The sequence below is a fragment of the Pinus tabuliformis genome, chromosome 8, assembly GCF_031772625.1.
Source record: "Pinus tabuliformis cultivar Carrire ecotype Pingquan chromosome 8, CPIR1, whole genome shotgun sequence".
In the NCBI taxonomy this organism is placed as follows: domain Eukaryota; kingdom Viridiplantae; phylum Streptophyta; class Pinopsida; order Pinales; family Pinaceae; genus Pinus; species Pinus tabuliformis.
In genome coordinates this window covers 1,637,373,271-1,637,399,437 of record NC_142294.1, presented here as the reverse complement: position 1 = coordinate 1,637,399,437, position 26,167 = coordinate 1,637,373,271, and positions in this window count along the sequence as shown.

Genomic DNA, 26,167 nt, shown 5'->3' with positions numbered 1-26,167 from the left:
CACTCCAACTATCTTTCATTTACTTCCTTCAAATGCCTGAAACAAGTAAACAATAACAACAAAAAATGTGATAGCATACAATATTGAATTCAGCCTACTTAATAGGTCAAGGAACATTAAGCCATAAATATGTAAAATGACACTTCATGTAGGAAATTAATCAATACTTGCATTTATATAAATCAGAAAGAGATTACAACCGGTGCCTTGATGTTGCTGGTCTCCTCCGATGTATTTGGGTTCCCACACTTCTGCTAGCACTTCATGGATAGCCTCAACAATGGAAGTTTTAAGGCCTCTTTCCCTCTAGTCTCAAACGAAACCAAAACACACTATTCTCCCTCAAATATGCACTAGAAAGATACAAGATATAGATGACTTGTTGATCATTCAAACTCACTCAAAAAACTAGTTTAGCTTGGGAAAAGAGAGGTTTATATAGCTTGGATGGATGGGAGATAGTTCCTCTCATCATGGGAGAAGGTCTTATCTCTTGATTTTGTTCCATCCTAATAGGGGAAAGGAGTCCAAACTGACTTCCTCGACTCCATCCGTCCCAACCATCTACCAGACTTATGTTACGAAGCCTCTAGACATGGAAGCTTCGGCTCCATATTTAAAAAACCTTCCAAAAGAGGATCGACATGACTGGAAAAGGGCTCAGTTGCTCCATACGGTGCGAGGTATGGTTTTAATCTCTGCAAATTGATGCGAGGAGGAAATTAGTCAGTAGCGTCAGTCTTGTAAACTGGGAAAAAGGGGAAGATTCTTGGGAAATGATGCAAAGGGGAATTATTCTGCTCATAAAGAGGGACATACTGGGAGTTTCTTCATGATGGGGAAGCATGTCAGGTTCAGTGTAGAGTTCCTCTAGGATCATGGATAGGGAGTACAGGGATGGTGACAAAATGTTGTGTAACTGATGCCCCCTAAAGCGTGAACGCCGAACTAGAGTGAGGGGTGAAATGATTTATAAGTGGAGGCAGGGAACTAGAGTCCATCATTGGAAAACCTGCAAGAAAGCATAGATACATATACATCACTGAAAACTCTAAATAATGATACATGAATCATGGTATGGACGCAACCATCCAGAGAATGATCATGTAAATGGATCTAAGGCATGGGTGAAACCATCCAATAGAAAGGATCATAACGAAACCAGGGTATGGTCGCAGCCATCCAATAATGAGAACGATCACATAGAACAACTCATGGTATGGTCGCAACCATCCATCTTAAAGAGACATGTATATCAACATGATCATGTCACATTGCCTTGCAACCTATACATGTATAATCTAAGCCCAGGGTCTTGTACTCCAAATGACCCCATCAAAGTACAAATATTAACATGTGAATGAATGTGTTGAAGTCAAACATGCTAGAAAGTTGCTTGATTACCAGTCAATGATGTGAACCGTTAACAAGCACGAGAGAAACCACCAATAATGACAATGGCTGTCAAGGTACTAGTAGCACAGTTCATGGAATGTGAATAAAGGAATTGATGTTGAACACCCGTGAAATCACTTGATCGAAAGCCAATGATGTGAACTTGTCATCGAGTGTGAAGAACTTACCATTAGGGCATTCAAACTCTAAGGTACTGGAAGGGAGTCTTTCAGCCAGCTTCCTCAACAATGAGCTGAAGTCGATAGGAAATGATCACGTCGAAGGAGGGTCATTATGTATCCCACATCATCGACACGAGACAAAGAGATGCAAATGATTTCAGATGTTACAGAGAATCAAGAGTAAGTGTAACTGCAGAAGGACTAACTCTTTAACATATCGGCGACACGATTCCAGAGTGTGGTAGATTTTGGATCCATAGGATCGGTGGTCATGATGACGTGGCAGAGATCAAATGGAAGGAAAAAATGAACGACCCAACCCAGGAAGGTCAATGATGAAAAGGAGGATATCCCAACCCGACACGAAGCAAAAAGTGTCATGTTCAAGAGTGAGCTGTTGACACGACTGATAGGATTTCCAATTTTCCTCCACCATTTATGGTAAGTACCCCAATTATGTTTTATCGCAAGCTTGAAGGGGATAGCATGTTCTTGCACTGTAATTTCATCCTTCAGACGAATCCAACCTAGTAAGTTTAATGAGCCCTAGGAAGGAGAATCTCACAATCGTCATGGTGATGAATCCAATGTCGTTTAATGTTTTAACGACTCTGAAAAATGTGTAACTCGGTATCTTTTTCATGTTTAGAGAGTTTGAAAAAGACACGGAAAAGAAAACTCCACATGGTCCCTTTTCGTACATTTGTGTCTCTCGAGTTCGAAAAGGTAGAAAATGATACTTGAGAGAACCTCTTGGCTATTTCAGTTAAGGAGTACCTTTTTCGTACCAGCCCAAAAAAGGGGTAAAGGTGCACTGGGTGAATGATATTTCGCAACCTTTAATGAGTTAAAAATGACAAGAGATTGGCAATATTTTTGTGTTTAAAGAGTCAGAAAAGAACTTGACAGTGGACCCCCCATTTTTATTCTCTTTTACGAGTCAAAAAGGGAAACATACTTGGCGATCTTTTCATTTGAGTTTTACAAGTCGAGAAAAGAGCTTAAATGTGACTCCAGTACCATCATCTATAATCTGTCACCTGTCGCTTCACAGTATGGTAAATGCATTATCTAGTTTTTGAGGCAAAATAGGTCAAAAATACTTAAAAAACCTAATATTTCATGAAAAAATGAATATAAGGAGGAAAAAGTAATTATTTTTTACCATTTACCATTTTACCTTTGTGTGGAGAGCTTTTTACCCTCTGTGCCCTAATTTTTCTGGAGCAGATTGCGGGAGATCCGGGAGGTCATTCGCCGAGTCGTTGGTTGCAGGTAAGAGCCAAGACCTCAAGCTCCATTTTAATACTTATTTCACCTATTTTTTAACCATTTTTTGGATTTCATGAGGAGGTTTTTTCAAAAAAAAATTCGCCCTCGGTCGGCGCGATTTCTGGGCACAAAATTGCGTCGATTGGGGGTTTGCTAAAACTATCAACCATGCCATTGATGCTACTATTTTTAAAAAAGTCGCACTGACGTCATGAATTTTTTTTTCATGTTTTTTCCCTTTTTATCTGTTTGAATCCAATTTTTTTTGGCCAAATATGTTTATTGACTTGATTATATGGTTTTTGCAGGGAAAAAATTGTGAAAAATGGTGGATTGGAAGGAACATGAGCATGAGGATATTGACACTCAAGAAATGGATGACCCAAATTGCTTGGATGCTTTGAGGAACTATGGGCTCCTCAAATTATTCCTTACACTAGGTCTATGGGCTCAACCCGAATTTCTACGGTATCTGATCAGTCTCTGGGACATGAATTGGGGAATTTTCATGATCGGTGACCAAGAGATGGAGTTGGAAACTTCAGACATTTACTTCATCATAGGACTGTCCCAGAGAGGGGATCCAGTCAATATATATGGGTCAAGGCCGATTGGGGCAAGTGTGACCATGCTACTTGCAGAACATTGCCCAGAAGCACTCAAATAAAAAAGTGGCAAGATCGAGATTATGACTATTCGGGATCTTGTGCTGAGAGTGTTACTGTTGACCATCAACAGAGTGGCTAGGGCCCAAGCGCAACATGAGACCAACAAGTCAAAGTTTCAGTATGCTATCGACTGTACGACGCCCACTATTTTCAACTGGGTGGAAGCTATGAAGGTCAACATGAAGCGCCAACTATCAAAAGCTAAGGTGGGAAACCTGAAGCAATTTTTCTATGGGTCAGTTTTAGTGACCTTCTTCCTGGAGCGGGTTCTGTTGTTCCACTACCAGTTGGCTGAGGTGGAACCGCCATTACCACGAGACCCATAGATGGTACGTTGGAGTGCATTGATGCCTAGGATTACCGAGGGTCAATAGATGTCCTATAAGTCCACCTTTTTCTCATTGCTACGATAACATTTGATCATAGTGGAGGATTGGCCTTGCAACGGTACCAACTTCTACGGAGATATGGATATGCTACTCCTAGAGGGGGAGGATTATGATGATGGAGGTAAAAACAAACAATTTTAATTTTTGATGTTTTTATTGTTTTTGAGATATATGTGTTCATGACATTTTGATTTTATAAATGCAGATTTTGGACCAGAACGCTCTGTCGGGATGTCCTTGATTGCTGGGCGCGTTGCTCGGCAGTTCGAGGTCACTCCTTACTAGGAGGGAAGCGACAATAAGGAGGAGATCACATAGAACTTCGAGGGATTGACCCATGGGATCCCAAAGTATGCCCGGATGGGTGTCCCATGCTAGTACTAGAGGCATACGGTGGGGGTATCAGACTAGATCTGCTGACTATTGACTTGTGTAGTTCGAGCAGTTACATGTTACCATGAGCATCATGCTGTTTAGTTCATAGGTCTAGCATTCCACATTTTTGAGGCATGCGAGCCATGGATGTATAAGGCCTGCGAGCCACCGATGTCTTTTGAACACACATATTATATTTTTGGGTTTTTTACTGACATATATATATATATATATATATATATATATATATATATATATATATATATATATATACACACACACACATATATGCATATATATGCTATACTTTATTGCTTACTATGGTACAAATGTTTTTGTATTTTGCATTTTTACATGTTTCGCAAATGTCTATCCAACACATAATTAACTAATGCATTGGTTAATGTATTCATGTGTCTAGGAATATGATGATATGTAATGTAATCAAAATTTCTTTCCAGTATATGAATACATAGATACATTCTCAATATCTGAGGGTTTTTGATGGAATATTTCCCATTGAGTTGAAGGACGACAAGTTGTGAATTGAGGTTGACAACGAATTCCTGGATGCCAAGAGCGATAACTTTTGACAATGATTTGATAACTGTGCTATACTCAGTGATCTTATTAGTTGTTCAACCTAGACAAATACCTTGAAGATCAATCGACTCACCATGGGGGTCATAAACGGCCCATGTTGCGGATGATATATTCTGGGTACTACGGCAAGAACCATCAATGAAACCGATGTGAGAAGACATCGACATCTGCAAAGAAGGCATAAAAATAATAAGCAGGAAAGCTGCTTGCAAAACAACACACCAAACCACACTTGTACAAAAATGAATAACACACTATTGTACAAAAGTAACCATGCAAGATGACCTAAGCATAGTACTTTTTTAGAGAGTCCATGTGTGGACTCAAGTGATCAATCAAAATAGATGAAAACCGAAGTTTTACCGTTGATGTGATGAGTAAGAATCGACTCGGCCAAATAAAAGAGTAGAACTCATATAAGGCTGTGTCCCCATGCCCCCTGGGTGAGGGAGGGTTACGAGTCATAAGATGGTAGCCCCATTGCAATAATGGGTAAGCGGTAAAAAATCAGGGAGGAAATAAAAACCTGAACCAACGAGAAGGTAAAGGTACCTCCAGTTGAAAGATCTAGATAACATGAGGATAAAATGATATGTCAATAGGGGTCGGAGAAGAGAACTTCTCAAGACACACAGACTTGACCATCGAGCTAGGATCAAGCCACGAGGGTGGAGAATACGCACCGAGATATGTTATCGAAATAGAGCAATCAGAGGATATCGAAGGTGAAGCCAAAACAATTTACACAATTGACTTCAGTGGGACTTAACGACATAACCTCGCCCCATGTATCAACAAGATCTGGTGAAGGAATGACCCAAGGATCAGATTTGACTGAAATCATGTTGACAGAGGCAACATGAGGAGGTGGGAGCGGAAAAATACCCATCAAGGAAGGATCTTTAAAGAGTCCTTCCCCCACACTCTCATAAGGAGCACTGGTGTGCTTGACATATGGAACATTGCCATCCGAGGAGGAAGAGGAAAAGAAGGACAGTTGGTTGACTGTGACTATCTTCCCTTGATGGGGAAAATGAATCACATGGAAAAGGGAGGAGGCTACAACATGCATGGCATGGGTCCAGCTCCGCTCAAGTAGAAGATTGTAGTTAAGATTATCATCAACAATCTCTACCTCGACGTGTACTGTCTTTCCTTCCAAAGTAATGGCAAGGTTGGGAAGGATACTGAATGGTCACGAATGACACCCGTCAAAAGCTTCCAAAGTGTTGGGGGACTGGTTCACAGTAGGAGAACCAATTTCCTTCCAACAATAAATAAACATGATGTAGGTAGAAGCACCTTCATCGATGACGGTCCTATGAATGGTTTTCTCATTTATGATCACCTGAATGAGAAAGGAAATCTGATGAGGTAAATGTGGAACGTGGTTGTCTAGGTTGAAAGAGATGAGATTAGAGTTAGCTGGATTAATACTCCCAATAGCCAACAGTAACGATTTCCATTGTGAAGGGCATATTTGAAGGACCTAGAGAGTAGACATAGTTGACGATGCTTAAGCCAAATCTTCAACAATGTTATAATGTTGAGTGGCTCTAGCATTGGGATTGTACGAGGACTTTCGTAGCACACCCCGAGAAGGTGGACGAATGGCAGAATCAAGATTAGGTCACTCTATATAGAGAGGACCAGAACTAGATGGGGTAGAAGAAGAAGGGGTACCTTCTTTCTCTTTCCCTATTACTAGGGTAGGAGTTTGATAATATTTTGACCTGGTAGCCACGTTGATCATGGTACTCATCATGAACACTTGTGAACCTAAGGAAGCAAATGACTGAGGTTGGTCTACCATTTGAGTCTACTGGGAAGGAAAGGGATCCTTCAGGATGACTGGGGTCCCTTTGAGCAAATGACTAACTTTAGATCATCTGGGACAATCCTTAGTATAGTGATCCTCCTCACAGATGAGGCATGGATATTTGGGCTTCCATTGGGAAGCATCACCAACAGATGACTTAGGAGGACCCTGTTTTGGGGCATCGGCTTTACCCTTGCCTTTGAATTTATTCTTACCTTTAGAAGATTTATTCGCTGCACTAGATTGGACATTGTGAACCTTTGAGGTTTTACTAGGGCCAGATGAATTTCAAGAGGAATCATTGGAAGCAGTGTTGGAGACCGACTTCTATTTGGAAGAATATTTTACAGGGATCCGAGTCACTGAACCAATTAATCCATCAACAAGAGGTGCAACCAGAGACTTAGATGTCATCAGATCAGATGATGGTCTGGGTGCATCAGGTAACACATCATCTAATGTGCCGGAATATGAATAGATGAGGTCTAGATACTGGGCACGCACTGTGGCTTGTTCCTTAGTGACCCATCCACCCATAGCAATGTCCTTAACAATTTTATTAATGAATGATTTGTTGAACCACTCGATCAACAACTAATCAACAATCTCAAACTTAATCAGGAGATGCCTATGTCTCCATTCATGGATGTGATCAGAGATGTGGGTTACAGTGTCTTTCTTGAGTGACGTTAGTAAATGGGTGCCAGTTTCATAGCGAACCGAGAACTGGAAATGTGTGAGAAAGGCCATGGTGAGAGTGTTAAAGTCATGATAGATATTTCGAGGTAGCTCGATATACCATTAGGCTGCAACACTTGTAAGAGTTCATTGGAAAAGCCGAAGATGAATGGAATCATCAACGTAGGAATTTGAGGAGCACTAGAGGTGATATGTCATTATGTGGGCTTGTGGATCTGCTTTTGCTTTTCCTTCAAATTTTGGAAAATCGCTCGGGATCTTGGATGGAATTGGAGGCCAGTATGGCAAATGAAACCAAGCATATTTCCATGAAGCAAGTGAAGCATTGAATAAGTCTTTAGTTACTCTAATGTTGCAATGTGCCACAAGATAATGGGCGAACTCAAGTGCTTTACCTTTCCCTTTGTTAGGTTTTTTACCTTTTCCTTCATTTCTTTCTTGCTCAATTCCGTCCCAAGGAAACTTACATGTGGAAGCATCATTTCCATATCTATTACATCATATGTAATGAATATCATACCTTTATCCTTGGAAATATTTGCCTTCCCTACCTCTAAAATTCTTCCTACCTCTTCCTCTTCGGCCACCTCTTCCTATAGAAGAATCTGGTGGATGATACTTATATGTTTGTGCAAGGCACAAAACTTCTTTAGGAGACAGAGGAGATGTCTTCTTCCCAAAAACCTTCTCTCTTTCAACAAAATTCTTCTCAAGGGAGTCAAAGGTAATCTCCTCAAGTTTTCCACTTGCTTGCATGACTCAAGATAATTTGAATAGGTGGGATGTAGTGCCTTGACATAAGCTATGAGAGGAATATATATTTCAACACCAGTGGGTTTTATGTCATGGATAATGGATCTTAGTTCTAGTGCTAAGGAAAGAGGGTCATCATTTTTCAACTCAATATTGAAAATTTTGATCATCAGCTGAACCACTTCAAGCTTACATTGTGAATCATATAATTCCTTCAAATTATTTAAGGCTTCAAAGGCATTTGAAAATGGATAAATATGACGACTCACCTCTTCATTTACGGATGCTGCAATCAAGGCATAGGCCTTACTATTCTTATTTTCCCAAATGGAAATCTCCTTTTCTGAAGTGGGATTTGCAAGTGCATTATCTCCTTCTCCTTCACAAACTCCTTTCCAAAACTCATTGAAAATCAAGATGTGTTTTATCTTTCGGGACCACTCATGATAGTTCTCTTTTCTAGTGAGAACTACTCCCACTATGGAGATAAGTGATTTCATTCTCAAAAAAACTATCTGTGTTGGGAACGGGTCCCCTAGGGGTCAATTTTGGGGTTAAACACCCAAGTTTTGGGGTAGAAGGCCCAAATTTTGTGTAAAGAAATGTAAAGTATCCACATTTTGTGGTCATGGAGCATGAATATGTCTAAAGTAAAAATGGTTTTCCTCCCTTAGTCTAGATAAGTTGTGTTAGTTTTGGAGATCTACCCATGGTCTATGGAACATGGGATTGTATAAAAAGGGAAGTCTTAGAATATCTAAAGTAACTTAAGACAATATAGTAAGTCAGTAGGAGTCATGAGTCATTGGTAAGATTGGGTGAGCTAAGAGTGAGAGTCTTAGCATACGAAGAGGCTATGAAGCTAAGTGCATAGAGGCTTAAGGTAAAAGTATGTAGCTGAGTGCGCGAACCCCTGCAGCTGTGTGCACAGGGCGGATATAGTCTGTACTAGGAACTTGAATCATAAATAAAGAGAAGTATTATGAAATTGCTATGTTTTCTGTCTCTAATTATTGCATCCGATTATGTATGTTAAGTTCTAGCTTTACATTATTATGCTAATTTGATGTGTGAATGTACCCGTTTCTATCTGTTATTTGATCACAAGTAATAATATATGTTTACACGAGGATATTATTGATAGCATGATAAAGTTGGCTAACCACTAAGATAATTAGGGAAACGAGAAAATAACATAGTTACAGAGGCGTGTAAGTGCCTAAATCATTGTTTAGGGTTACAAAAAGGACAGTCAGATACCTCCGTGGAGGCCCTAAAAGGCGGAAGAGGAAATACATTGATAAGCCCTAAAGGCTTATTGCTTTGCACGAAGGCAGGGATTAAGGTGGAAAAGTGACATCACAACCATCTCAGGGTGCGGAAACTTTGTTCCTGCATCCCCCCATACCACTTCGGGTGAGACTTCGGTCCATACTCCGCAGAATGATGCCGAAAGGGCTAGTAGTGTAGGGATTTGCTTGGCTTCCTAACGCTGAACCTGGGTTAGTGCCCCTCAAGCCAACAAATGGTTCCATTGCCAGGACTGGGATCTGCATAAAGAGATGTTTGATGTCGTATCATTGGAATCCAACTAAGAAAGAGATCAAAGACTGGCTGGATAGGAAGATCCACGAACTCGCGGTGCAAGAGAACAAGAATCCGCGATTGATGAAAGAGCAGTGGTTGGATAGATATTTGTACAATGAAATACACAAAATCTTCATATGCTCCTTTTCAGTTGAGTTATATGAGTGGATCGCGAAGTTGGCAGATGGCCAAGGAAGGTGGAGGCTTGACAATTTGATTGTCTGGACACCGGAGTTAGTGCGGAGATTGGAAGCTTCTGAAGATAAGATCACGTGCGTTGTCGACCATTGGTTCAACCACATCATAGGAGGATTTGTGACAGAGTTCACGGTCCACTTCTGTTAGTTACAGTGAAGTAGAGCGCTACTTCTTTAAAGGACCGCAAGGTAAGTATTTGAAGTCACTAAATACTTGGATTAAGATGCTCTTGCGTGAAAAGCAGGTCATGTGATTTCCTTGAAGTTTGGAGCTACGCGAAGTGGAAGGATTTTCAGGGATGGAGGAAGAAAAGGTCCTCAGTATAGCCTGATTATCGCACCTCCTTTGAGTGACGATGAGGGAGCACCGCGGACTTCTCCCTTGAGTGCTAGTCAGTTGATAAGACAAGGGTTCCCACGAATACCTACACCGTATCCACATATAGTCACACCAATCATTGAAATTACCCTTATGTGTACGCCACCATCTTGCGGGCGTAGCCCGGAGGGCCCAATCCAAGGCTTGGAAGCGATGCTTCTCCAACAATTCTCTCTCAAATTCATCCAAAAAGTGATCGACATTAGTGAGACCATCATAGCGAGGAAAATTCCTTACTTCTGATGACACGCAACGCAATGACTTGGTCATCATATTACAACGTAGCGTAGATAATTCATGCAGCTGGTTCTGCCAGTGCTCTAGTTCTTCATCCGAATTTGATGTGCAGGAGCTCTTGCGATCCCATGCAATACATCATCTACTATTGGGTTTACCCAATCCTATTCGCGTGTCGTTATCTTGTAAATTTGGTCCAAATCGTCATCACTTTCATAACCGTGAACCGGTTCTGTATAGAGCGATCCTTCTGTAGGGTCCAGTGGAACCACTACTCGGAGCGACTTCTTTTCAAATATAATCTTTTGCTTATTTAGGTTTATTACCCCATTCATGTCAGTGGCCTAATCGATCCTAAGGAGCGCAGGGTAGGGATTTCTATCATCCATAATCTCTATCACCTCAAAATCTGCCAGTGCGCTTATGCCTTCTATGTCATATGTCACCCCCTGCAGTCTTCCCATTGGGATAATTTTTTGTTGATTTTCCATCCTTAACTAGATTGGAGACCACTGGAGCACAGGTCTCCCCATTTTTTCCCATGTATGCTTTGGAAAAACATTCACGTTAGACCCCAGATCCAAGATGACTTGGTCCATCTCATATTCCACTATCTGCACGGTGTTTCTCATCTCACACCCAGTCCTTACCTTATGCTTGCCAAGCTTCCAGACTATGTGCGGTTCACAAGTAGCGCCGTCCTTACCAGCACATCGATTGATCATTTCCTACAGACCTTTCACAACCTTACTATCACTGAGCAGTTTCATGCAAGTCTTCAAGAATGTGGTAATCATGGATGGGTCCATTTCTTCAACTGGTTTCCCTTGAGTTCCTGAGGTAGAGGCCTCAGTGAATATTTTCTTTTCTTCCATGAATGTTTATTTCACTCAGTCCAAATCAAACCCGGTCTCCTTTTCTGGTGCTTTGTAGACCCATTCCCCCTATGTAGGCTACTTTCCTTTATCCTCCCCACTTGTGGTTCCGCTTCGCAGCATAATATTTACTTTAGGGTCTTCCTCGCGGGGCTCTGCCCTCATCATTTGGAGGTTTTGCGTCAGCTGTGGAGGCTATGATCCCTTTTTGCAAATCTTAGCCAATAATATAGGGCAATACTCAGTCACATGGTCAAACTAAGTACAGTAGCAGCATGACAGTTGCATCGGGTTTGGACAGTCCCTTGCGTAGTGTCCTGGTCCTCCATAATTGTAACAAATAAGCTGTCCTCGCCCTCTACCAGTCCCCGCTTCACCTCGGCCTTGGCCATGCCCTTGATACTCACCTCACATTCCCCCAACGCCTTAGTCCAGAGGCTGCATTTCTTCCTACACCCTGTATGCAGGTGTCCTGTTCATCATCAATTCATAACTTCGGCAATTGCGCTCATCAAGACCTACTTATTGACAGAAGTTGTAGAAGATCTGTTGCAGTGTCTGTACAAATTTCTGTAGCAAATGGAAATTTTTGGTTGCATGTTTCCCAACCACCTCACATATAATGCACCATAGTGCAGGCCCTACACTTGGCCCTGCTGCAGCTTCCAGTCATAGAGGCATTGGTCCCCCTACTGCAACATAGTTCACAAATATCAGATAGTGATCCTTGTCATGCCCTTGACCTTTTCATTTTAAGTGCCAAACTTCTCCGCGTGCCTCTGGCCAAGCTATTCGCTCCTTTTTCAGAATTTTCATTTCAAGGTAAAGGTTCTGCAACTACGCATGAATTTGCTGAACCCCTAGATTAGCATCCTGCATAGGTGCCTCATGTAGTCTCATCGTGATTTCCAGAGCTTCTGCTTGGGTCCCAATCTTTTGTTGTGATAGCGCAACCCTCAGGTGGGGCAGGAGTGAGGCCACGAACCATTTTCGGGGCTTCCCATTAATTAAGTTCATGTCAGCTTCATGGATTGTACACTTCAATCTTTGATCCAAATCCCAGGGCATCTCCCCAGGCTTCATCATGATTTCCTTGAATCCCACAATCAATTGTGCTTGAGACTTAGGTCTATTGAATTCTATATTCAGTGCAACCTAGATATCTGCCAATGCGGATGTTGGGTTATCAGTACTGTACTTAATGTACCACGTTAGTGTGCAATCCTGAAAAGCACTAAATAATGTGGCTTTCTTCATTTGGTCATCCATGATACCTTGAGATTCCCATACAGCGTTTGGGACGAACCAAAACTGGTTTGGATCTTCATTCCCTACGCCCTTGAATACATGTAGCTTTACAAAGTTTGCCATATTGAACAATGGTGGAGGTGGCGGTGGTGTGGGTGATGGGGTGAGTGGTGGAGGTGAAGATGGAGGTGGTGTAGATTGATGGGATGAGGGTGGAGGTGGTGGAAATATAGGATGTCGAAATTGTGGGGTCTGACCCCATCACCAAGCTGCCTGAGTATGTTCCTCCACACAAGGGCAAGACCAAGGTGCCCAAAGACATTGACGAGAGTAAGGTCACCCTACATACACCCATCTTGCTAGACCAAATTGTGTTTGAAGGATTGCACTTGGGGCATGTCCCCCTGTTGAAATTAGAAGACTGGGATTTAGCTGACACAGAGAGGTTCCCTCACTTAGCAGTGGACCAAATTATGCACTGGGTTGTCCACAAAAATACTGGAGTGACCGCGTTGGAATTGCGGAAGTGGTTGAGAGGCGTAGATAAGGCAGGATTGCTCAACCTGCTATGGGTGCCACATTACAACTGTGCGCCCATCACAATGGTGGTAATCAAGAAACTACTGTGCTTGGTACATGATGGATGTATGTGGCTGGAGGAGCTAATACCCATCATTAATATGCTGATCCATAGGATCGCATGACTACCATACACAGGGGAAAATTCGGACATGGCGTTTGGAGGAAAGGCAGGTGAGCATGTCCTCACGTAGGCCATGAAGGAAAATTTCAAGTTAGTGAAGAAGTCGCACGTCTATTCCATTTCAAGTATTTGTGAGCTTGCAGTCAAAGTAGCCACACAACCCTTGGCATGGAAGGTCATGTGGAAGTGTCGCACAGATGAAGTGCCAGCACCTATTGTAGTTTTGGTGACCTAATTCACGAAGGGAGTTCAATTTAATTAGGCACGCTACCTCTGCGGTGAGTTCCTCATGAACTTCCGCGAGGCGCAGGACCTTAGCAATCCATTTCACTATGCGTGGATCTTGCTGTCCATCATACTGGTAGCATGGGAGCTACCTGAAGACAGCTAGTTCCCTCCGATTGCGGCGGACCTACCAAAGGCAAAGAAGTATGCTTTGCTGTGGGCAACTAAGGATCCTCAGTAGATAAAGGAGAGAAAAGTATTTTGTACATTGTTGGAGATGAACATGCATATGGCCATCAACCGCAAGCCGCGGTTGTCACCTACAAATTTTAATAGATTGCAGGAGTATGTGGAATTCAAGGCTAATTTCACCATGTTTGAATAAGGGCACATAAGGGCCCTAAGTAGAAGTGGCATGACTTGCCCTACTTGGCGATAGATGACATGATCGACATGGTCCTTGATCACTGGCCAGCAGAGTGGCGCACTGACTCGGACTTGGTTGCGGGATCTAGCAAGACCACCGTGCAACGGAAGAAGGAAGAAGCCAAGCTGAAGATGAAGCAGCTAGCTGCAAAAAGAAGGAAGGAGGCTGACACTAAGGCTCAGGCAGAGCACACTGCCACGCAGGAAATAGGTGGATAGGTAGGAAGAGAAGAGCACGGCTTCGACATAGAGAAATTGCCTTCACAAAAGATAGAGGACGACGCAGACGAACAGATAGAGTAGGGAGGAGCAGACCCAGAAACAACTCCATTCCACATAAAGGGCGCTAGGGGTCCAGAAAAGGTTGGACCACGAAAGAAGTCCAAAGTGAGCAAGACGTCTTTGGATCCGATCACCTTGATAGATGGGGATCTGAATGATATAGGGGATATGGTGTAGGATGCCACCACATAACTGTTGTAGTAGTTCGAGCAGTAGCAGCAACAGGTGCTGGGAACTATTCAGACGGGTTTGCATGAGCTACAGATCCATGCTTCACAGATGTAGACCATCGTGGCACCCACTAGTGTGGCCATTGGCACCTCAGAAGCCATAGAGATGTTGCGTGCTAAGGATCCCTGAGCCATAGTGCTACCAGACGGAGCATTGACAATGATAACTGACACTGTCAGACCCACAGTTAGCACCATCAAGGGCACGAGACTTAATTTGGTAGCACTTCCTAGCAAAGTGATGTACCTTTTGCAGGATGGTGTGATCGCGGAACTACGGGCCCACGATCAACGTGCTTTGTAGGTGATCAACGAGCAAAAGGTGAATAATTCTCAAATGGCTGTACAGGGCGACTCCGCCATCAACCTTGTGACTGACCTCACAGATAAGAATCAACGCCTCACTAAGGTTGTGGATGAAGCATGCCAGAATGTCCCAGAGTTGGACATCCCTGAGGCTGAGCCAGTCAATGTACGGGTTCGAAAACTCACTACAGGAGTGTACGATGCACACACAAAGTTGGCTAAGGTTCAGCTGGAGCTGAACCTCAAGATCACAGAGTTGAAATTGAAGGCCCAACCTTCGACTCCGCCGAAAGTCAGGGAGAAACATGCAACTGCTGTGGAAAATGCGGTAACAAGTGTAGTGATAGAATACACGAACCTTTTTGAGCAGTCGTTTGAGGTCCTCACCAGCCTACAAGAGGACCCCAATGCGTAGAGGCTAGAGACTAAAGTGCGGGAATTGCAGCAGTGCTACGACGAGGTTAAGGAAACAACACAAACTATTGCTATCATGCAAGGGCTCGCAAAGCTGCATAAGGCCAAGACACTGAAGGAACATGTAGACATAGAATAGCACAAGGAAGCCGTGCTAAAGGCTCACTTGAAGCCTTGGTTAGATGAGGCCTATGAGATCACGAACACCATTGAAGGTGTTATACTCCTATACCAATAGGTGTCATATTTCATGATTGACTTGTTGAGCTCTGTAATATGTTCATTCCCCTTCCTTGTTGCAAAGTTTTCCATATTATCAAAAATTTCAAAAAAAAAAATGTAAAAAATGTAAAGAGGGTATACCCTAAAATAAAAATCAAAGGGTGAAAATAAATAAAATGGTAAAAAAAGTGAAAGAAATGAACCCCAAACAAAGAAAGACCAGGAAAGTGTGCAAGTCCAAAATGCCACTGCCTTTTCATTTTCTGTAATAAGCATTGTGTGCTGCTTGTTAATTTATGCCACAATTGATGAATGGCCAAATAGCTTAATCTTGGCTAGTTCATATTTGAATTTCCCGTTTTAGAGATAGAGAATAAAAATTGACCAAACTGTTTAATCTTGACATATAAGTAGATAGGTAGAGTAAATAAAAAGGAACTCAATAGTTAAATCTGAGCCCTTAGAGGTAATAAGTTCAGACTTAGGTAGGCTTACCATGAAAAGAAAAGGATGGTTGATAAGGGTTTGCCAGTCTAAGTGCACCCAAAGAAGGAAGGAAAAAATGTTAGGACTAAAGTAGGCAGGGTAGGTAGATTGGTTTTGCAGAATGACACTTGTGATAGATTATGTATCTAAATGTGTTAATCTTATCTCTATCACAAGTACAAGGCAGACATTATAATTGATGTAACTCAAGCGAGGCAAGGTTAAATAACTAACTCCCCTTCATACTTTTCCCTAAAGATCTCACTAATTTCCCCAAAGTATTAAGATCTATTCTTAATATCATTAATAAACCACTCCTACCCATCTATCTGATTTCATAAAGTTGCCTAAGTAAAACCCTATTTTACTTAGGAAAATGGCAAATATTCCTTAAGAAACCCCTTTCTTATCTCTAGCCTAAGTTTGAATATAGGAATAAAATGTTTTAACTTAGCGCTTTATTATTTCATTTCATATTAACTTCTAACTATTATTATATAAATCCCGAAAACATTAACCCATTCCCCGTATTATTTAATTATGTAAAACCTCGGCATTTTGTATAAATTCTCGCCCTGATGGTATATAACCATTATATAATAAACGAAGACTAATATGTTTATTTGAAACTTGTTAAATCTTACCGCTGCACGTGGGATTAATTAACCACCTGGGTTAATTAATAGCCGTTACCCCGACCAAACGCAGTTCCCCCAATATGATTTATTAATGTTAATTATATTGGGCCCGCATACATTAACCCCCCACCATCTCCAGTGCCTGTCAGCTGTCTAATCGTCTCCCGATCATCCAACGACCTATATCAATATCGCAACCCCCTTCATCGCCGCGCTTTAACTCACGATCGGCAGGCGGTTTTGTTGTCGTACCTTTGCCACGCGTTGCCCATCCAGGGTGCTCACTCCCTCCCAGCTCAATATCGCCCAACCCCAAAAGTGGTGCGGGGTAAACCGCTTACCACCTACTACTGACATCATCCGCTGACGTTAGGTCTGGTACTGCTGACATCATCTGCCACATCATTCGCTGACATTAGGTCTGGTACGGCTGATGTCATCTACCACGTCATCCGCTGACGTCAGGCCAGGTACTGCTTACGTCATTCGCCTGTTAACGCCAAAAACTCCCGCCAACCATTGTTTTGCTGATTAAAATGAATAAAAAGCCATTTTATGCTGTAATGCTCTACGCCCCGTGCTCTCTTGCAACCAACTGAGTCCATTGTTCTAGTTTTCAACTATCGCCCAACCAGAAAGACTCCAGCAATGAGCTCCGAGCCAGCCATTCAATCTGCCATTACGGTTTCTTCCTCTTCAACGCAGTTTAAACCAACACCGAGGGACTTCCAAGCTCGTAGAAGAGAGAAATAAAGATAGATACAGGGAGATTGCTACCCTAACCAGTGGACCTTCAAAGACACTAATTGCCAGAGGAAAGATGACCAGACAGAGATTTTTACCAGAGCAGGATGAATAGGGGTCAAAAAATTCAAAGAGTATCAGAGTAGTTAAAGAGTATCAGTTAAGACAGGCAACCAATGCAGAGTTCCTGAAGAAGACAACTGAAAGCCAAATCACAGGGCCTGCCTCCAGCACATTCAACAAAAATAGGACCGTCACAACATCAGTTCATCTTTTCCCTATTTTCAAGGCTAGCTGTTTCTATTTTCTTGTAAACTATTATTAGTCATCCTAGATATTATCTCACTGAGATATTTGTTGTATAAGTTTCTGCATAAATACCCCCTCAAATGGAGTATTGGGTGTGGATTCCTAGACTTTGCTGTAATATTGAATTTTTGGAATAAAGAGCTGTTGGAATCAACTGTTGTATGGCTTATTGGATGAAGAATTGAAGCAGAGGACTTGTCATAGATTTCTTGAATCAACCACTGGAACAATAAGTCCTCTATATCTTGTGTTTTAAAGTTTTCTTAGTTTATTATATCATCTTTGTTTCACAATCTGAATGATAAATAAAAGATTTAATTTCAGAATATGCTTGATTGCACTCTGTTCTCAGTCATCATTGTTCTCTGTGTTTTCTTCAGAATTAGGATAAGTAGTGAAATCTTAGTTTCTCCTATTTCCTAATTCTTTCATGTTGATTATTTGTTAAAGAATACTTCACTGCTCCTTATCAGTAATCATCCAATTTCCCTCTTTAAATAGGTTTAAGGATTCTCAACTACCCTTCACCCCATTTGAGCCCATTCCATCTATTTCAAGTCTTTATTTGTTCCCTGTTTGACCACCTTGCTCTGTGAAACCATCCTCTATTAAGAAACCAAATCTAGAAAGCCATCTTCTTTGACTCCTTTAGCCCAATGGACTGAACTACTCTGTCTTACCTCTCTGCTCTATTGAATCTCACCACCCAAACTGAAACAAAATCCTTGAACTTCATAACCAGCCTTATTCCTTCAAAAACAAAGCTAAATCATAAAGAGAAAGCCCTCTCTAGATATAGATTGGCTAGATTATGTATATAAAAGATTGGTCTGTGGTTACCTCGGCTTCCTTTCCCTTTCTTACAACTTTTGGGAAAACCCGAGTGATAACATCAATGGTGACTCCACTGGGGACTTGAATAATTGTTTGTTACTATTGTTTATTTCATAAGCTACGAACGAAGCCTGAAGCTAGCCAGGTAGCCTTTGAAATGCTTTTGCTTTGAAATTTCAGAAGTAAATGAACGCTACTTCAGTCTATCTCCAATCTAGCTTATAGATTGGACAGTTGGTTTCAGATACTTGATCAATTTCTCTTTTCAAATAAGTCTTTAAGAAATTTCAAAATTCCCACATCTAAAACGTCTTGGAAGAGACTGTTAAAGTTGTATTGTCAAATATATTTAAAAAAAAAAACCAAAAACACACCTAGAAACCTGGCTTCAGAAAGGATTCATTACACCAGATCAAATCCTGATCCTAATCCCCCACCTGTGTTTGAAAATTTGAATCTGATTCCTAGGATTCTTAGAAGACAAGAGAGCCAAGAAAATTCTGCTAGTTCTCGGCCTCTATACAGATCAAGATCCTATCTTGTGAGGTGGATCTACCCTGAGGATGAACCTTTTGATGAGTATTTTGAAAACTCTTTATTTGAGACCTTTTCAGAATCTGGGTTAACCCACACAGTTCAAGATCCAATATTCATTGAAAATTTGCAGATTGAAGTTGTTACTTCACACCTTGATAGACATTTTCAGAACTCCGTTCAATCTGAGCTTACCTCTGAAATAAAACAAAACCTTTCTGTGATTACTATAGCTTCTTCAAGTTCACCATTAGCCACCCCTTCCACTCCTCCATCTACAACACACATTCCCATTGTTATCCCTACTCTTGTGGTTGTCACATCTATTTCTGCAACCATGGCAAACCGATATACTCCCCTGCACTTACCTGCCAATCTAGGGGCTATGCCCCAAGACTATCAAAGTAAAATCACTTCTTTTGAAGGTACTAGCACTTACATAGCTCAACAACATACCAAGAAAATGACCAACTATTTTGAAATATATGAGGTTGACGCTGATGATGTTAGAATGAAAGTATTTGTTCAAAGTTTGACTGGAGATGTTAGAACATGGTTTAGAGCCCTCCCTGAAAACAGTATCAATGACCCACAAGCTCTTTATCAGACCTTCTTGAACAGATGGAAAAAGAAGAAAGATCCTCTCCACATTTTATCAGAATATGAAAACCTAAGAAAAGGCACACAAGAAACTATCCAAGATTACTATACCAGATTCAATAATGTCTACAATGCTATTCCTCAAAATCTCAGACCTCCTCCATATTTGGCCTTGATCAAATTCCCTGATGCATTTGATTTTGATATGGCATACCAACTTAGGGAAAGAGCTCCTCGAAACTTAGAAGAGATGCAAAGTATAGTTGTCAGTGTTGAGGCCAACCTGATATCTAAATGATCTAGAGCCAGAGCTGAAAGGAGGACACCTTTCAAAGAAGAACCTTCTACCTTTGAACAAAAATTAGATGCTATTATTAAAGGAATGGATAGACTTGGAGATAGAGTAGAAACAATCGAGAGACAATCCTCTTGGGATGGTCAACCAGGCAATACTGGGAGAAATCCAAATTTCAAGAAGAACCAAAATCCAAACACTGGAAAGACAGGGCCTGGCCAAAATATTAGGCCCCCTTTTCAAGAAAGTTATGCTGAAGCCTCAACTTCTAATGAACCAACAGAAGACACTCAAATTAATTTGATGGGACTCAACAGTGAACAACAAGTTTTCTTGACCCAAGAGGATCAAGAAGCTCAAATTCTTAAACAATTCCAAACTCTGTCAGGTGAATCATTTGACTTTAGGGAGGGATATGATACAAAAATTTATGAAGTCCACAAACAATACAATCTGAGGAGCAGAATAATAGATGTCGCTAAAACCAGTAAATAGAAAGATACCAAACAGCCTAACAAAGGTAAGATCAGTACCCCCCTGTACATATTCTTTCTAGAACAGATCCTAACCCTAATAACCCAATTGTTGAAGATGTATTAGATAATAAACCAAAGAACAAACAACCTTCCACTTCTATTCCTTCTAAAGGAAACGTAGAAGAGCCTCTAGAACTTGATTTGGAAACAACTTCAGCCCATAATCCCACTCCTGAAGAGGAGAGAAACGAAGAAAATCTAGCTGTCCGAAATACAAGAACTTAGACTGAAAAACCTTTTAATCTTGAGACAGAAGTAGGAAAACTAAAGATCACTGTTCCATTATCAGAATTAGCTAGACATGGTGTCTACAAAAGTCAAATCAGCAGATCACTCAAAATTTCTGTGAAGATTCAGTAAATGTTTTTGATGACCAGCCTGAATTGATATTTGGTTCTGGAGTAAATGGAAAAATAGTAGAGGGAGAAGTTCCTCCTTTCTATGTAAGTTTAAACATACATGATAAAATACTTCATAATTCCATGTTTGATTCTGGTGCTTCCCATAACTTAATGCCTAAATCTGTAATGGAGAGGCTAGACCTTGACATCACCAGGCCATATAAAGACCTTTTCTCTTTTGATTCAATTCAGGTCAAATGTTTAGGTTTAATCAAAGACTTATGTGTATCACTAGTCCAATATCCTTCCAAAACCATCTTAATGGACATAATAGTAGCTGATATTCCACAAAAGTATGGCATGTTATTGTCTAGATCTTGGGGTGCAAAGCTTCAAGGATATCTACAGTTAGACATGTCTTACACTACCATTTCAGTGTTTGGTCAACCCAAGAAACTATACAGAGAAACCTTAATGAAGTATGTAGTAAGTAGTTAAGAGAAACCTCAAAATTTCCCTATCTACTCAGTACATTCAGATATGGATTCTTTTATCATTTACAATGATGAAATTGATCCCCCATTTGAAATAAAAGTTTTAGCAGATGAAACAGAAAAAATTGCAAATGAAAAGTATAGTGTTCGAATCCAAGAAATTTTTGAAAATCATGAAACATAAGAAAAATAAGAAGAAACTAAAAAACTAGATCTCCCTATTAAACAGATCCCTGAAACTCCAGATACTAATTATGAACATGAAATCCTTTGGTACTTAGAATTTGATGGTTCTGTGAACAAATCAGTAGTAGGAGCAGGAGTCTAGGTGCACAATCTTGAAAACAATCATGCTGAAGGCCATGCCTATAGATTAAACTTTAGATGCACTAATAATATGGCTGAATATGAAGCTCTATTGCTAGGTCTTAAACTGGTCAAGAAATTGGGAGCAACTAGAGTGTCAGTCCTAGGAGATTCTGATTTAATCATCCAACAGATAAAATGGAAGTTCTTAACAAATGATCCCAGATTAAGAGAGTACAGAGGAACAACTGTAGAGATCCTCAATACATTTATAGAAGCTCAGCTTACCAAAATATCGACAAAACATAACTTGCAAGCTCATAGCTTTGCAACATTTTCCAGCACCTGTAAATTACCATTTGAACCAAATCATCAACTCATAGTTGAAGTTAGACACAGGCCAACCATACCTGATAATGTAAAGAACTGGCAAGTGTTTGACAGTGATAATCAGATCAACAATTTTTTAACCCTAGAAGAAGAATTTTCTAGCACTAACATAGATGTAGATACAGTTAGTAAGTTTGATCTAACAAATCAGATAGAAACAAACATTTCAGCAGAAAATGCAACTCAAATGCTTCATCCAACGAAATTTACCAAAAAGGAAATACAGGATCTTAAAGAAATAGACATTGATGAGATTATTGAAGGATAATATGAAGTTATCAATTTGAAAGACAATCATTTGCCCAACGGATTAACTCCTTTGGAAGATCTCGTCAACGATATTCCAAAGAAACCCAAGATGAAACCTCTAAAATCAGACATTGAAGACTATAACATAGGAACTGAAGAAAAGCCAAAAATGGTCAAATTATCCAAATCTTTGCCCCCTGATCAAAAATTTAAGTATGTTGAACTAATCAAAGAATTCCAGAATGTTTTTGCCTGGAGCTATGAAGGCCTGAAGTCTTATGACACCTCGGTAATTCAACATACAATACCCTTTAAGGAAAATCAAAAACCATTCAAACAAAAGCTCAGGAGAATTAACCCTGTACTGCTTCCTTTAATTGAAAAAGAAATCAAACGAATGCATGATGCAGGGATAATTGCTCCAATCAGATTTTCAGAGTGGGTGTCTATTTTACTGCCTACCAGGAAGAAAATAGGAGAAATCAAATTATGTGTTGACTTAAGAAATGTAAACAAGGTTTCTTTGAAAGACAATTACCCTTTACCTAAGATGGATCATATTTTACAAAGGGTAGTAGGTGCTTCTAGGATTTCACTTTTGGATGGGTTTTCAGGTTATAATTAGATTCTGGTTCGTCCTGATGACCAGGAAAAGACTGCATTTACAACACCATGGGGTACATTCAAATATGTTAAAATGCCATTCGGACTTAAGAATGCAGGGGAAACCTTTCAACAAGCAATGGACATAGCTTTTGCAAAAGAAATTCATGATTTTCTGGTTATATATTTAGATGACCTCACTGTGTTTTCTAGATTAGATCAGCAACATTTAGATCATTTGATACAAGTATTTTTAAAATGCAGAAAGTATGGTATTTCATTAAACCCTAAAAAGTCTTTGTTTGGTCTAGAAGAAGGAAAAATGTTAGGCCATATCATCTCCAAAGATGGCATCAGAATTGATCCTGCTAGAATAGAAGCTATTCTGCAAATACCCCACCCCAGAAATGTTAAAGAACTTCAAGCTTTCCTAGGAAAGATTAACTTTTTAAGAAGATTCATATCTAATTTGGCCGAATTAATTAGATTGCTGAACAATATGTTAAAAAAGGATTCAAAGGTTAAATGGAATGTAGAAGCCAAACAAGCATTTGAAGAAATTAAAATGGCTTTGACTATAACACCAGTCCTTACAAGTCCAAAGTTCGATAGAGACTTCATAATTTTTTCATTTGCATCAGAACACACTATAACAGCTGTTTTACTGCAAAAAGATGATCAAGGATGTGAAAAACCCATAGCCTTTTTCAGTAAAGCACTTAGAGATGCACCTCTAAATTACAAAATCATGGAAAAACAGGCTTTTGCACTTGTGAAAGATATTAAAGACTTCAGAGTCTATATATTGTACTCCCATGTAATAGCTTATGTACCAAATGCTGTTGTCAAAGACATCCTGACTCAGGATGGAATTGAAGGCAAACGAGGTAAATGGATAGCTAATATATTGGAGTATGATATTGAAATAAAACCTTCAAAGCTTATAAAAGGACAGGGATTAGCTAAACTCATCACTGAAACAAACTTTCAAGCCCTGGATATTAATGAACTGGATAATGAACAGGAGATGGTGACTCCACAAATCAGCCAAGCCTTCTTAGAATCACCTTGGTATGCTGATATAACTCATGTATTATTAAACCTGTAGGCTCCTCCAAGGTTATCCAGAACAAAGAAAAGGTTTTTAAAGATGAAAGCTTCAAAATTCTGTATTTTAGATAATGCTCTCTTTTGGAAAAATCATGAAGGTATTCTATTGAATTGTTTAATAAAAGAAGACGTTGACAAGGTTCTCAAAGAATTTCATGTAGGGGAATGCGGTGGACACCTTTACTGGAAATCAACTGTAGACAAAATCCTAAGGGCTGGATTTTACTGGCCAACCTTGTTCGCTGATGTAAAGAAGTTTGTCATTGCTTGCCACAAATGCCAAGTTTTTGAAGGCAAAAGGAAACTGTTACCCCTACCCTTGAGACCAATTTCCACTGAAAATACCTTTCAACAATGGGGTTTGGAATTCATTGGAGAAATACACCCTCCCTCTTCTGGCCAACATAAATGGATTCTTACTGCCACAGACTATTTCACCAAATGGATAGAAGCCATTCCTTCTAGACAAGCCAATGATACAGTGATTATAGGATTCTTAGAAACCAACATATTGTCTAGATTTGGCTGTCCTGAAAAGATCATAACCAATAATGCTGTTGCCTTCAAGTCCAAGAAAATGATAAATTTGTGTAACAAATACCATATCACTTTAGGCCATTCCATAGCCTATTACCCTCAAGGTAATGGTCTAGCCGAGTCTTCCAATAAAATTCTGATTAATATTATTAGGAAATTGTTGGAAGAGAACAAGAAAAACTGGCACAAGAGACTTATAAATGCACTATGGGCAGACATACTTACTACAAAGAGATCTATTGGAACTAGCCTTATGAGTTAGTTTATGGCATGGAGGCTGTATTTCCTTCATCTTTAGGAGTTCCTGTAATGAAATTACTGCAAGAAGCTCAGGTGGAACTCAATGACATTCAAAGGAGAATAAATCAGACCATCCATTTGCAGCAGACCAGAGAAGAAGTGCACCAAAGATCCCAAGTGTTACAAGAAAAACTCAAGAAAATATTTGATAAAAGCATCAAAGCAGAAGACTTCTATCTTGGAGACAAAGTTCTAAGATGGTATTCCAGGAGAGAAGACAAAGGAAAACATGGGAAGTTTGACTTCTTGTGGAAAGGGCCATTTATCATCCAGGCATTGCAAGGGAACAATACTTACTTTCTAAAGAGCCTGGATGCTATAGAAACAGAAGAAGGACCAGTGAATGGTTGAATGCTGAAACATTACTTTGATCCAGTTTTTTAATGTATTCTGACTCTAACATGTACATACTACATCCTTAATAATGTCACAGTTTGGATTGGATAGCAACTTTCTGCAGTTGAAGCCCGAAGAGAAAGCCCTAAGCTTCACAAGTGTGCTGTCATACACACCATAAAGAACCAGCAGAAGGAAATTTCAAAGCACAGTCAGAGTTATTCAGAAGGCCATTTGACCTGCTTTTCTTGACTTTCCACCAGGGAAAGGCATCCCTAAGTGGAGCCACTGTTATACTCCTATACCAATAGGTGTCATATTTCATGACTGACTTGTTGAGCTCTGTAATATGTTCATTCCTTTCCTTGTTGCAAAGTTTTCCATATTATCAAAAATTTCAAAAAAAAATGTAAAAAATGTAAAGAGGGTATACCCTAAAAGAAAAATCAAAGGGTGAAAATAAATAAAATGGTCAAAAAAGTGAAAGAAATGAACTCCAAACAAAGAACGACCAGGAAAGTGTGCAAGTCCAAAATGCCACTACTTTTTCATTTTCTGTAATAAGCATTATGTGCAGCTTGTTAATTTATGCCACAATTGATGAATGGCCAAATAGCTTAATCTTGTCTAGTTCATATTTGTCCTGTTTTAGAGATAGAGAATAAAATCTGACCAAACTGTTTAATCTTGGCAGATAAGTAGATAGATAGAGTAAATAAAAAGGAGCTCAATAGTTAAATCTGAGCCCTTAGAGGTAATAAGTGCAGACTTAGGTAGGCTTACCATGAAAGGAAAAGGAAGGTTGATAAGGGTTTGCCAGTCTAAGTGCACCCAAAGAAAGAAGGAAAAACTGCTAGGACTAAAGTAGGTAGGGTAGGTAGATCGGTGTTGCAGAATGACACTTGTGATAGATTATGTCTCTAAATCTGTTAATCTTATCTCTATCACAAGTACAAGGCAAACATTATAATTGATGCAGCTCAAGCGAGGCAAAGTTAAATAACTAACTCCCCTTCATACTTTTCCCTAAAGATCTTAC